Raw genomic sequence first — 13,936 nt, 5'->3', positions numbered from 1 at the left:
AGTGTGGAGGGGGTGTTCGAGATGGGGGTGGGAGAGAGGCTTGGTTTGGTTCTTTCTAGAGAGAAGGGGCAGGAACAAAGCGTGGACCTCGTACCCTTTTCAGGGTATGAGTGTTTCCCAAAGACTCAGGGCAGGTGTTCACATCCAGCTGTTACTTTTGGGCCCCTTTCTCACCATGTGCTGAGCGCCAGTGGTTCAATCAGTGATATATAGACTGACAAGAAAGCTACCTCTGTAACATATGGACTTGGCATCTTGATCAGCGATGATGCCCCCTAGTGGCTGGGCGGGAGGGCATGGGACCAACTAACACAAGCTGGGTGTGGCTACACTGTGCACTAAGCCCAGGTCTGTGGGAGCTGGGCTGGTGTATCTGGTGTTCCTCAGTCTGTGCTCGAGCATCCCCCCTGCATTATAAGTCTGGGTTTATCATTGCTGGGCTGGGTCTCACAGCTGTGCTAATGTAACGCCAACAGACCACAGTCGTCAGCAGGATTGAACTTGGGACCTGTGAAGCTCAGTGTATGAGCTAAAAGCCACGTGGCTGTTAGCTAATGCTGTAGCAGACTCATCAATCTCTAACTAGGCTGGGCACCACTAGTGGGGGACAGAGCACCCCACCAAGCAGGTGTAGGTTACATACTTCCCCTAGCTGAGGAAGGGCATCCCGAGCTTCGGAGACTTCCCAACTGATATCCTAGATAAGCCCCCACTTCTAAGGCCAATAGACCCCAGTCGTTGGCAAGGTGGAATCAAACCTGGGACCTCTGAAGCTGAGTGTATGAGCCTCTACTGCATGAGCTAAAACCCAGCCTCCTAGGCTAAGCTTCAGCGGTCCCCGGTTCAATTCTGCCCGCTGACAACTGGGGTCTGTCAGTGTCAACATTCAAAAACCAGTCGGAGAACACTTCAATCTCTCTGGTCACTCGATTACAGACCTAAAAGTTGCAATTCTTCAACAAAAAAACTTCAAAAACAGACTCCAACGAGAGACTGCTGAATTGGAATTAATTTGCAAACTGGATGCAATTAACTTAGGCTTGAATAGAGACTGGGAGTGGATGGGTCATTACACAAAGTAAAACTATTTCCCCATGTTTATTTCCCCCCCTCTACCCCCCAACTGTTCCTCAGACATTCTTGTCAACTGCTGGAAATGGCCAACCTTGATTATCACTACAAAAGGTTCCCCCGCACCCCCGCTCTCCTGCTGGTAATAGCTCATCTCCTTACTGTGTGTATGGTAACACCCATTGTTTCATGTTCTTTATGTATATAAATCTCCCCACTGTATTTTCCACTGCATGCATCTGATGAATTGAGCTGTAGCTCACGAAAGCTTATGCTCAAATAAATTTGTTAGTCTCTAAGGTGCCACAAGTCCTCCTTTTCTTAACACGTCCATGTTACACTACACAGACCTTCTGACTCAGGTCTGTGGCTTGAGCTGCATCCACACTGCAAAATGACAGGGCTTGGACCCGAGTCCCAGCAGGACTCAGGATCTGACCCCCTCCCATTTGTAGGGTTCTAGGACCCAGACCCTGAGTGTTTGCTGACCCGAGTCAGACTCATTTATGCGTGGACAGAAGTGGGGCTTGAGCTCAAACCTGAGTCAGAGCCTGGGCTTAGTGTGCAGTGTAGACATACCTGCAGTTAGCTTGGCAGGGTCCTCCTTTAGCTCAAGTGACACAGGCCCATGGCTTCAGAGCAGAAGCACCAGACTTCAAGTCCCTGCCACCATAGTGGCAGAGGGTGTTTGATTCACGTAGTAAGCATGCCCTGTGGCACATGGATTCGTCACATGGGATTACATTGCAAGGCCACCCAAAAACTAAATCCCTGGGGAATGTAACGCTTTCCTTACTGCATGGAGCTCCAAGCAGGAGCACATCACACCAGGGCTGCAGCAGCTGCCTGTCGGTTTCCAGGTGGCACTGACGACCGCATTGCACGGTCCCTCCACTTGAACGTCTCCTCCCCCATAATCTCCCACCACGGGGCTGGTGCTGCTATGGAGACCTTGGACAGGCCATCCACACGAGGGTGAATGTCACCCGTCCCTCATGTCAGTGCTTGAAAGCCATTTCCCCTGGTGGTTTCACACAGAATAACATTCGGGCAGGTGTCTCTCCGGCTGTAATTACTGGCATTAGTCACCGGAGTGGGGGGATTATTGGGGTGACTTGTCCCCCCACCCCTTCCTGGGTAACAGGCTCCCACAAAGCAGTATTCCAATGGCCTTATGCCAGGGCTTTGGCCTGACGCCGGCCTCAGGAGTCCTTCCAACCCTTATATCAGGAGGCTTTCCCGCCGTGGTGGCTGGTAGGGGAAACCAGGCTGCCCCTCTATTCTGGGTCCCAATCTGTGGACACTGAAGGAAGCAGCTAAGGTCTGCTCCCTCCTTAGGCCAATTCCTCCCTCAGCCTTTCTCAGTCTAGGCCCTTTTCCCCAGGCTATTCCCGGGCTCACCCCTCCACAGACTCTTCCCCCATCCTCCTCCCTAGCTGGATCTCATCCTAAATTGGGCCTTTGCCCTGCCCTGTAGATATGGGCAGGTGCCCTCATTGAGCTCTCCACCTCCCCTTAATCCTTTCCGTACCAGTGTGGGGCAGTGGAGCTGGAATACTTTTAATAGTGGGGGTACCGACAGCCAGCCCCCTTACCCCTGTCCGCCCCTCCCCCTGCCCACAGAGCTGGGGCTGGGAGCAGGGCCGTGTCTCCGGGAGGGGGGAACCCAGACAGGGGTAAAGGGGCCGAGGCTGGGGCCACAGCTGGGGTGGCGGGGGGGCCAGCAGCAGAGCCCCAGGCATAGGACTGGCAGCCAGGACCCCAGGCTTGCAGCAGAGTGGCAGCTGGGACCTCGGGCGCAGGACTGGCAGGGGACCCCCATGTAAAACCTAGGGGTCCTGCAGCACCCCCTCACCACTAGATCCCGCACCTATGGTGTGGGGCTTATGTCCCCTCTCACAACATGGCTCTAGGCTTTCCTTCCCTTCCTAACCTGATTCTTCAAGAAGTGGGGAAACCTTCCAGCTACATCAGATTAAAAGTGATTGGCACTTGCATAGTGACTTAAATCCAAGGCTCTCAAAGTATGTCACAGACACTGAGTTGAGTCTCCTGTTAGCCAGGGAAATGTTGTCTCAAAGTTGCAGATGGGGAAACTGAGGCAGGGAGTGATATAAAAGCCTTATGTTCAGAGGTATTGAGGACCCCTGGCTCACGCTGATGTCACTCTTAATCACTCTATGGCTCAGTTTCCCCTTCTGCAACGTGGGGATGCTACTTCTCTACCTCATAGGGTTATTGAGTGATACAAGTGTGACCTTGGGCAAGTCACTTGGTCTGTGCTCCAGTTCCCCATCCATACAATGGGGCTGAAAGCTTTTCTCCACCTCCCAGGTCTGTTGTTGGGATAAAAACAGTAAAGATTGTGAGGAACTCAACTACTGCAGAGAGCATATAGGTACCCAGGGCACATAACTTCACAGTTCTCTTGTCACCACAGGAGTAGCACAAAAGTCAACTTCCCAGCCTCAGACCTGTAGATAGATTTTAAATTTCTGGATACTCTGATCTTAGCAAATGCAAGTTGTTGGAAATGACTAACACAGGGGAAAACCTAGATAGTTCAAGCAGTAATTGCTGCTTCAAGGCGAGAAGTTTGCCTGACGGTTGTGTGTCATCCACTTTGCCACCTGTGGAATGACCTGCCTGAGGGTCGACGACAGGTTCACCTGCAAGAGCCAGACCAGTGGTGCCAGAGAAAAAGAAACGTGCCAGAGAACTCAGTGTGGAGTTTATATAACCATTAACTCCCCAAAGTTCGAAACCACACGAGCCGACCTTGCACATTTGAATCTGTTACATAAAACGGAGAGGAAAATTTTACATTTCCTTTGCTGAATACTCCAGATACTGTGCCACATAGTACAATTGCAAAACAATTTTAAAATCGCCTTAAAATACATAAATCACCTGCAGGCATTGCATTCCCTCCCCTCGCCCGCCCCTCCCCGGAGCCAACATTTTCCCTTTCCAAAACACAGCAATCTTGTTGTTTTCGGTGTAATTATCTAACACACACAGCTCATTGCCACCTCTTAAATACACAAAATAGTGTGCATTGCACAGTACCAAATAAAATGCATATCATTTTCCTCTTCTATAATTGCTTTAAGTACCGAGGAAGTTGTCATGGTTATGGGGCTTATGTTACATTACTCTTTAGCTTAAAGGTTTTAATGGAGAGAGTTGGAAAAAATGACTCCAGCCTGTAAATGCAAATGTTTAACAACTTAATTTTGAACTACGTACTGAAAGATTGGAGCGAAACACTGGGTCTGTGTCTCAGTTACACTGAAGTGGCTTCACGCAGCCAGGGCCTCTTCAGCTGGCATGGAGCTGGCCTGAGGACCCTCTTCCCAGCAGGGGAGATATTAGAGGTGCAGAAGGGAGGGCCCGGCCTCACTGAGAGCACAAGGGAGACTGAAAAGCCACTTTAACAACACTGCCGGCCTGAAGCACAGGAGCAGAGTCTGTGTGTGTGTATGTGTGAGAACGGGGCCATTGGCCTTTATTTCTCCCTCCCAATACCATCCTCTCTGTGTCACAGGGCCTGATCTAGGCATTGCACTGAGTACTCAGTGCTAGCAAGAGCCCACAGCCCTCTACTTTCCCTCCTTTTCTCAGCCTTCATTGCCCCGTAGCTAGGCCTCACACAGGACAAGATCCAACAACCCTTGCTGGTGGTGGTGAGCACTCGGTGGGTGTGCTTGGATGGATATATGCTGCTCCCCAGTGCGAGCCATGGGTGCACAATCTAGCCCTTAGCTTTCAACCTCCATGGGGCAGTAACCTGTCTGTCACTTGTCTGGAAAGCACCATGCGCCCCTATAGAAGGATGGCCCGTGGTAAGGACACTAGTCTTGGCCTTGGGACATCCAGGGTCACTTTCCTGTTCTGCTACAGCCTTCCTGAGTGACCTTGAGCAAGTCACTTACCCTCTATGGGCCTGGATCGCACTGCCCTCCCTGCAGGAGCCCTCTGAGGATAAACACATTATAAACTGGGACATGCGCCAATGAGATGGGAGCCACACGTACCTTAGCTAGACAAATAAACCCAGCACATACAATAACAATGCTAATACCCCAGCCTCCCAGCATGCAACCGATTTGACAGGGCTCACACAGAGGCATAAAACAGTTTTCAGATGTCCTGGCTGTTAATTGGAGTTGATTTGCAGCTGAGTTTGGCAGGAATCTTGAGGGGTTTGCTCTACCTGAAAGGAAAGAGAGAGAGAGAGAGAGAGAACAACTTGAAATCCGGCCACGAGGGTGTCAGAGGACAGGTCTCCTCTCTTTTACATAGTGATCCAAGGTTCAGCTGGGCCCTGCTGTGGAAGCGAAGGGAGGTAACAGTGTCTGATCTATTGAATTCATCCCTGCTTTCAGCTGGGTGACTCTAACACGTTGGCAGGAGAGCAACTAACAAAGAATGTTTCTTGTCATAGGTCCTCTGTCACTGCCAGCTGCCATTTTCAAGGAGAACAGTCTGGGCAACCCCACATATTAAATATTAGTTACCCCACCCCCCGTGACAGGTTCGGTCACAGAGACCCCCTTGGGACTAAAAGAAAAGGAGTACTTGTGGCACCTTAGAGACTAACAAATTTATTTGAGCATAAACTTTTGTGAGCAGTGAGCTGTAGCTCATGAAAGCTTATGCTCAAATAAATTTGTTAGTCTCTAAGGTGCCACAAGTACTCCTTTTCTTTTTGCGTATACAAACTAACACAGCTGCTACTCTGAACCCCTTGGGACTGTCACCTGATGTGCTGAGATTACCTCTGAGCCCGTTTTCCCTACCAGCTTGGGACTCCAGAACCCTGCCTTGTTGAGCCAGACAAGCTAGCCTGCTGCAATACACACCCAGGTCTGGGCCACGCCCCCAAAGCTGCAGACTTTAACCAAAACCTGCTCAGCAGGTCACCTATCTCCAGCACCCAGACACCCAGTTCCCAATGGGATCCAAACCCCAAATGAATCCGTTTTACTCTGTATAAAGCTTATACTGGGTAAACTCATAAATTTGTCTGCCCTCCATAACATTGATAGAGAGATAGGCACAGCTGTTTGCTCCCCCAGGTATTAATCACTTACTCTGGGTTTATCAATAAACAAAAGTGATTTTATTAAGTATAAAAAGTAGGATTTAAGTGGTTTCAAGTAATAACAGGCAGAACACCTGTAAAGTAAATCAGCAAGCAAAATAAAACAAAACGTGCAAGTCTAAGCCTAACACATTAAGAAACTGATTACAAGTAAATCTCACCCTCAGAGATGTTCCAATAAGCTTCTTTCACAGACCAGACTCCTTTCTAGTCTGGGTCCAATTCTTTCCCCTGGTCCAGTCCTTGTTAGGTCCAGCAGGCATCTTAGGTGAAAAGCAGGGGATTTCTCATGACTGGGACCCCCCCTTGTCCTGCTCTCCCCCCCCTTTTACAGCTTTGGCACAAGGAAGGAATCTTTTGTCTCTCTGGGTCCCCACCCATCCTTCTAAGTGGAAAAGCACCAAGTTTAAGATGGATTCCAGTATCAGGTGACGTGGACACATGTCACTGTAAGACCTCATTTTACATTACCCAGGGGGTGGCCTACATATACACAGGCAGGCTGGCAAGTAAACAAAGCCATTTAAAGTCAATTGTCCTAGTCAATGGGAGCCATCAAGATTCTACACCACCATTAATGGCCCGCACTTTGCATAATTACAATAGGACCTCAGAGTTCATATTTCTAGTTTCAGATACAAGAATGATACATTCATACAAATAGCAAAAATGTATTCAGTAGATTATAAGCTTTGTAATGATACCTTACAAGAGACCTTTTGCATAAAGATGACTGGAAAAAGGCTAATGTAGTGCCAATCTTTAAAAAAGGGAAGAAGAAAGATCCTGGGAACTACAGGCCAGTCAGCCTCACTTCAGTCCCCGGAAAAATCATGGAGCAGGTCCTCAAAGAATCAATCCTGAAGCACTTACATGAGAGGAAAGTGATCAGGAACAGTCAGCATGGATTCACCAAGGGAAGGTCATGCCTGACTAATCTAATCACCTTCTATGATGAGATTACTGGTTCTGTGGATGAAGGGAAAGCAGTGGATGTATTGTTTCTTGACTTTAGCAAAGCTTTTGACACGGTCTCCCACAGTATTCTTGTCAGCAAGTTAAAGAAGTACAGGCTGGATGAATGCACTATAAGGTGGGTAGAAAGTTGGCTAGATTGTCGGGCTCAACGGGTAGTGACCAATGGCTCCATGTCTAGTTGGCAGCCAGTGTCAAGTGGAGTGCCCCAGGAGTCGGTCCTGGGGCCGGTTTTGTTCAATATCTTCATAAATGATCTGGAGGATGGTGTGGATTGCACTCTCAGCAAATTTGCGGATGATACTAAACTGGGAGGAGTGGTAGATATTCTGGAGGGCAGGGATAGGATACAGAGGGACCTGGACAAATTGGAGGATTGGGCCAAAAGAAATCTGATGAGGTTCAGTAAGGATAAGTGCAGGGTCCTGCACTTAGGACAGAAGAACCCAATGCACAGCTACAGACTAGGGACCGAATGGCTAGGCAGCAGTTCTGCGGAAAAGGACCTAGGGGTGACAGTGGACGAGAAGCTGGATATGAGTCAGCAGTGTGCCCTTGTTGCCAAGAAGGCCAATGGCATTTTGGGATGTATAAGTAGGGGCATAGCGAGCAGATGGAGGGACGTGATCGTCCCCCTCTATTCGGCATTGGTGGGGCCTCATCTGGAGTACTGTGTCCAGTTTTGGGCCCCACACTACAAGAAGGATGTGGATAAATTGGAGAGAGTCCAGCGAAGGGCAACAAAAATGATTAGGGGTCTGGAACACACGACTTATGAGGAGAGGCTGAGGGAACTGGGATTGTTTAGTCTGCAGAAGAGAAGAATGAGGGGGGATTTGATAGCTGCTTTCAACTACCTGAGAGGTGGTTCCAGAGAGGATGGTTCTAGACTATTCTCAGTGGTAGAAGAGGACAGGACAAGGAGTAATGGTCTCAAGTTGCAGTGGGGGAGGTTTAGGTTGGATATTAGGAAAAACTTTTTCACTAGGAGGGTGGTGAAACACTGGAATGCGTTGCCTAGGGAGGTGGTGGAATCTCCTTCCTTAGAAGTTTTTAAGGTCAGGCTTGACAAAGCCCTGGCTGGGATGATTTAATTGGGGATTGGTCCTGCTTTTGAGCAGGGGGTTGGACTAGATGACCTCCTGAGGTCCCTTCCAACCCTGATATTCTATGATTCTGTGATTCTAAAGCATATTCCAGTTACATCATATTTACACTTATAAACATATTTCCATAAAACCTGGAGTGCGACATCACCTCCTCCTCCAAAACATCATGAGTTTGACTTAAAGATCACAGCATTTAAAAACAAGCAGATTATGGGTTCCTTTCCTTTGCCTTCTGGTTTCTGGTGTCTTTAGGCTACAATCAGGGCACATTTTCAAGCAACGGTGAGGGCTAGAAACTTGCTTATTTAAAAAGAAGGGGGGAAAAAGAAATCCGAGAGTCTTATGCTCAAATAAATTTGTTAGTCTCTAAATTGCCACAAGTACTCCTCATTCTTTTTGCTGATACAGACTAACATGGCTACCACTCTGAAACCTGTCACCTAACCACATGACTCCAGGAGCTGGGACTTTAAGTAAAACAAATATCATGAGAGTTGGCAATGCTGGAACCCAGGCAGAGGCAGCACTAGAAGGAGCCGGCTTCATCAGTGGTTGGAAGGAGGGGGACCAAGACCATGAATCCTGGCAGTGGAGGGGCTTACGCCAGGCAAGGCAGAAGATGTGACAATGAATTCTGGCAGGGGGCTGCTGGGCTGGGAGGTCTACACAGTGCGTGGGGAGCTGTGTGAAGCTAACTAGAGAGAATTTGCCAGCAAAGAGCTTGCAGGGGCGGGGGGGTGAGGAATACCACACACTCAAAGCCAAGACATTCAGGTTTATTAATTCATACCTTTATGAAGCATGGCCTTGTGTTTCACAGTAACTATAAAAGCAATGAATAACAGATGTGTCAAAAAATATATTGATCAATTGCTTCTCCTGGGGCATAGTCAGCGCACAATGGATTTCTCTTACGAGTCCCCAGCTATGCCCTTCTACTCTAGCATAGATACCTTTCTACATTATCTGACCATTGTAACCGGTACCAACCGCATGCATAGGCATGCTCTCTGTGCTATTTTCACGTCATCATATCACCTTACTCCATATCGGAACATTCCTGTTTTTCCCAATACAGGGACTTTTTCACATTACACTGTGTGTATTAAGAGGGTCCTGATTAACTTCCTCTTATCTACGTCCTTCAGCACAGTACAAAACACCTTTATCCTACATCGCTATAAGCATCATTTAAGCATTTAAGCATTTAAGTTTTTCTCTGTCCTAGGGGTTGGAGCAAATGTCCACTTCCTGGACACTACAGTGCTAATAAATGATGGTCACATAAACACCACCCTATACCGGAAACCTACTGACCTCTATTCCTACCTACATGCCTCCAGCTTTCACCCTGACCACACCACACGATCCATCGTCTACAGTCAAGCTCTGCAATACAACCGCATTTGCTCCAACCCCTCAGACAGAGACAAACACCTACAAGATCTCTATCAAGCATTCTTACAACTACAATACCCACCTGCGGAAGTGAAGAAACAGATTGATAGAGCCAGAAGAGTTCCCAGAAGTCACCTACTACAGGACAGGCCCAACAAAGAAAATAACAGAACGCCACTAGCTGTCACCTTCAGCCCCCAACTAAAACCCCTCCAACGCATTATTAAGGATCTACAACCTATCCTGAAGGATGACCCAACACTCTCACAAATCTTGGGAGACAGGCCAGTCCTTGCCTACAGACAGCCCCCCAACCTGAAGCAAATACTCACCAACAACCACATACCACACAACAGAACCACTAACCCAGGAACCTATCCCTGCAACAAAGCCCGTTGCCAACTGTGCCCACATATCTATTCAGGGGACACCATCACAGGGCCTAATAACATTAGCCACACTATGAGAGGCTCGTTCACCTGCACATCCACCAATGTGATATATGCCATCATGTGCCAGCAATGCCCCTCTGCCATGTACATTGGGCAAACTGGACAGTCTCTACATAAAAGAATAAATGGACACAAATCAGATGTCAAGAATTATAACATTCATAAACCAGTCGGAGAACACTTCAATCTCTCTGGTCACTCGATTTCTGATCTCAAAGTGACTATCCTTCAACAAAAAAACTTCGAAAACAGACTCCAACGAGAGACTGCTGAATTGGAATTTATTTGCAAATTGGATACAATTAACTTAGGCTTGAATAGAGACTGGGAATGGTTGATTCATTATAAAAAGTAACCTATTTCCCCTTGTTTATTCCTCCCCCCCACACACACACTGTTCCTCAGACGTTCTTGTTAAACCCTGGTTTTGTGCTGGAAATGGCCCACCTTGATTATCATACACATTGTAAGGAGAGTGATCACTTTAGATAAGCTATTACCAGCAGGAGACTGGGATGGGGGGAGAGAAAACCTTTTGTAGTGATAAACACCCATTTTTTTCATGGTCTGTGTGTATAAAAACATCTTCTGTATTTTCCACAATATGCATCCGATGAAGTGAGCTGTAGCTCACGAAAGCTTATGCTCAAATAAATTGGTTAGTCTCTAAGGTGCCACAAGTACTCCTTTTCTTTTTGCGAATACAGACTAACACGGCTGTTACTCTGAAACCTGTCATTGTAGCTGAGTGTGTCAGACTGAAAACCATATTTATGAGCTAGAGCCCACTTCCTTTTCTAGCCCTTGGCCCCAATCCCTCTTTGGGTCCAATCGCGAAGTGGAGGAGCCAATTCCAAATCCAGCCCCACTCTCCACAAGGGATTAAAGCCCCAGCTCTGCCATTGAGCCTGGGATCCAAACCTCCTGACACAAAGCCCTTCCTGATCGAAACCTTGGTCAGACAGCCCTACAGAGCCCCTGGGAAGGAAAGGAGCCATTTCCCCCATGTTCTGTTCTTAGTCCATCAGCCTAATACAGCATCGCTCCATTGCCCGCAGTCTCCTGCCAGCACTTCAGCTTCTTCTACCTCTGCTGAAAAATCCTCCAGCTCCAGAATGACTGGGGTCCAGCTTTCATGAGCATTATCTCCGGGGGAGGTGGAAAGGGAGAGAAAGGAACCTGTAAACAGACGGTGACAATGTTACTCCCCCTCTCTCTTCCAGCTGCATCCTCTCCTGAACCCTGCAAACAGATGAGTCACTGAGCCACTTGGCTTATGGATAATAAACCCTGGCTCTCTACCTGCAGAGCCAGCACTGAGCTCTGCCAACCTGCCATCCTTTGTCATGACCGTGGCTAGCGTCACCCCAGCAAGCTCACCCAGACAGCGAGCGGGCCTTGCAGACTCACAGCAGGGGCTGATCCTGGGGTTGGTGCCAAGCTCAGGACCCAAGGAGGGCAGGGAAGAAGGTGCTTTTACATCACCTTTGTGATTCCCCAATGCCAACCCGATTCAGGGCACGGGGAAGGTTGGCCAGTCTGCCCCCTTTGGGCATTGCAGCAACTGTCCCCACTCCCCAGTGGGAATGACTGGAAGGCACGAGAGGAAGATTGCTTGATTTTGCTCCTTACCCCTTGCATATTCATATGTAGGTAGGGAGATACACTCAGCCACCTCTGGGGTAGGATGTGGCTGGTGTTTAACAGCCCACAGGAACACTATGCAGCAGAGCCAGTTAAGAGATACCAACAAAACATTGTATCCGAGTGAAGCAACAAGAAGATTTTAGGAATTCCAAATCACAGCCAGAGCCTGATCCAGCAAGGTACCAAGCACCCTCTGCTTCCCCTGACATCCCTGGGGTTGGCAGGCATCACCCTGGCAGACGGCCCTGCAACGGATGATACGGAACGGTAGCAGAGAGCAGCATCCCCCTCCTTACAGCTGACCACACAAGAACTGTCATACTAGCCGCAGATTTCTCAGCGGTTAGCTGGGATTGAAGCTTGGCAATGGTCCAGACAAGCCGCACCCCACAAGACTCTCTTTCCCAGCTTCCCTTCTTTCTCCATCAGATCCATTTGCACCAAGGAACAAATCACAGAAATGTAGGGCTGCAAGAGCACTCCAGAGCACATGTAGTCCAGCCCCCTGGGCTAAGGTAGGACCAAGTAAACCTGGACCAGGTGTTAGTCCAAAATGGTCTTAAAAAACCTCCAGTGACAAGGATTCCACAACCTCCCTAAAGACCCTGTTGCAGCCAGCGCTTAACTATCCCCATCATTAGAAAGCTTTAACTTGTATCTAACCTAAATCTGCCAGGACCCTGAACACTGATGCAGAGCTCTTCTACTGACTCACCCTCCCGCCCACCCGGGTGGGTCCTATTATCTCCAAGCCAGCTTTATAGAACGATTTGAGCATCTTTCTCAGGCTGAGGGAATTAGAGGCAGGGAAAACCCTAAGAACAGCATCTCCAGTCTGGCCCTCACAATCCCCAACCACTTCTGAAAATCCTGGCCAAAACCTCCATCTACCAAACCCATGAATCCTGCAAGTCATTCTATTGCCAAGCCAGGTCAAGGGGATGGTACTGGCCTCTAGATGGAGATCCTGTCAAGTGTGACATTCTTCACCCTGCAGGTGAGCACCTCCCAGAAGGGTGTAAAATCCTTTCCTGCCTTAGGCCTGATCTACACTGAAAAGTTTAACTGACACAGCTATGTCAGTTGGGGAGTGCGGGGGGATTTTTTACTGATATGTCAGGGTTGGTCTACACTGGAAACTCACCCCGACACAGTGACCCGGCAAGGCCAGGCTATGCTAACTGTGAGGCGAGTCAGAGGCAAACCAAGACACAAGGGATCCCGTTAAAATTTTAGCAATTTATCATTGTACCAGGAGCTTGAATAAGATAGAACGTTCCCAAGTACTTATTCCTTGTCATACTAAACAATAGGTTAGCAACACATGACCCTTGGTAAGCCTGTACATGCTACTCTTCCTCACTCTGAGCAGTTAATACCAAAGGCATTGTTATTAACGAGAACAAAAGAGATGACTCAACAATACACTGTGTCACTTCAGGGAAGCATCGACTTTTCCTTTCCCCGGCTGTAAATCCAGCTCTGCTCTTGCTGTCCTCTTCTTTGATTTTCTCCAGCTTGAAGGTGCTGCTTAGATGAGCTGTTCCTGTGGTGACACCTCTTTTCACCCAGTTTATCCACGAGCGGGGTTCCTTCGTGGAGCGGGACCTTATTTGTCCATTAGGCACCTTTGAACGACGTTCCATCAAGAGCTGTTCAAACAGGCATTCTCTCTGTTCAGCTACTTTAGATTCTTTGTGGGTGAGCTTCTCATTTCCTGTTTTCAGGATCCGTTTTCATCGAATGCGGCTTTTTGATCAGTGCCCTTTTTCACCAATTATATTTCCTTGCAGTTTTTCCCCTGGATACTCTCTCTCCAGTTCATCAGTAGATTTTATTTCCCTCTCCTTCCTGTCTCTAATAGTGCCCGCTCACACACCCAGCGCTGTTTCTTCTGCTTCTCCGGCCTGACCTGAAACCCTTCCCCTTTTCCTTCTTTCCTCCTTCTTGTTTCCCCGTCCCCTACTTTTATTCTCTTGTTCTTTATTTCATCACCTCACCTCCTACCCAGCCTCCAGGTCTTCCACTAGCTCAGCGTCTAGCTTCTTCTCCTTCCCTTCTTCTTCTCTAGCAGCTTTCTCCAACTGTCCCCTTTGGGCGGATTCAGAGCCCCCTGCCCAGCACTGGCTGTTTCTCTCCCCAGGACTGAGCTCGGGGCTGCTGCCCCACACGCTAGT

At 48.5% G+C, this 13,936-nt stretch overlaps 1 long non-coding RNA gene across 2 annotated transcripts in view; it reads left to right on the top strand.

Moving 5' to 3' along the window:
• Positions 1–9,481, top strand: part of LOC140906312 (uncharacterized) — an 86,640-nt gene extending 77,159 nt beyond the window's left edge. For both annotated transcript variants that reach the window (XR_013635281.1, XR_013635282.1), the window contains one exon: positions 8,671–9,481. This is a non-coding gene — a long non-coding RNA (uncharacterized LOC140906312). The remainder of the gene's footprint in view (positions 1–8,670) is intronic.
• Positions 9,482–13,936: the final 4,455 nt, after the last annotated feature.

Source organism: Lepidochelys kempii, chromosome 2 (assembly GCF_965140285.1).
Source record: "Lepidochelys kempii isolate rLepKem1 chromosome 2, rLepKem1.hap1, whole genome shotgun sequence".
Classification (NCBI taxonomy): Eukaryota; Metazoa; Chordata; order Testudines; family Cheloniidae; genus Lepidochelys; species Lepidochelys kempii.
This window is presented reverse-complemented; position numbering and strand designations above follow the sequence as displayed.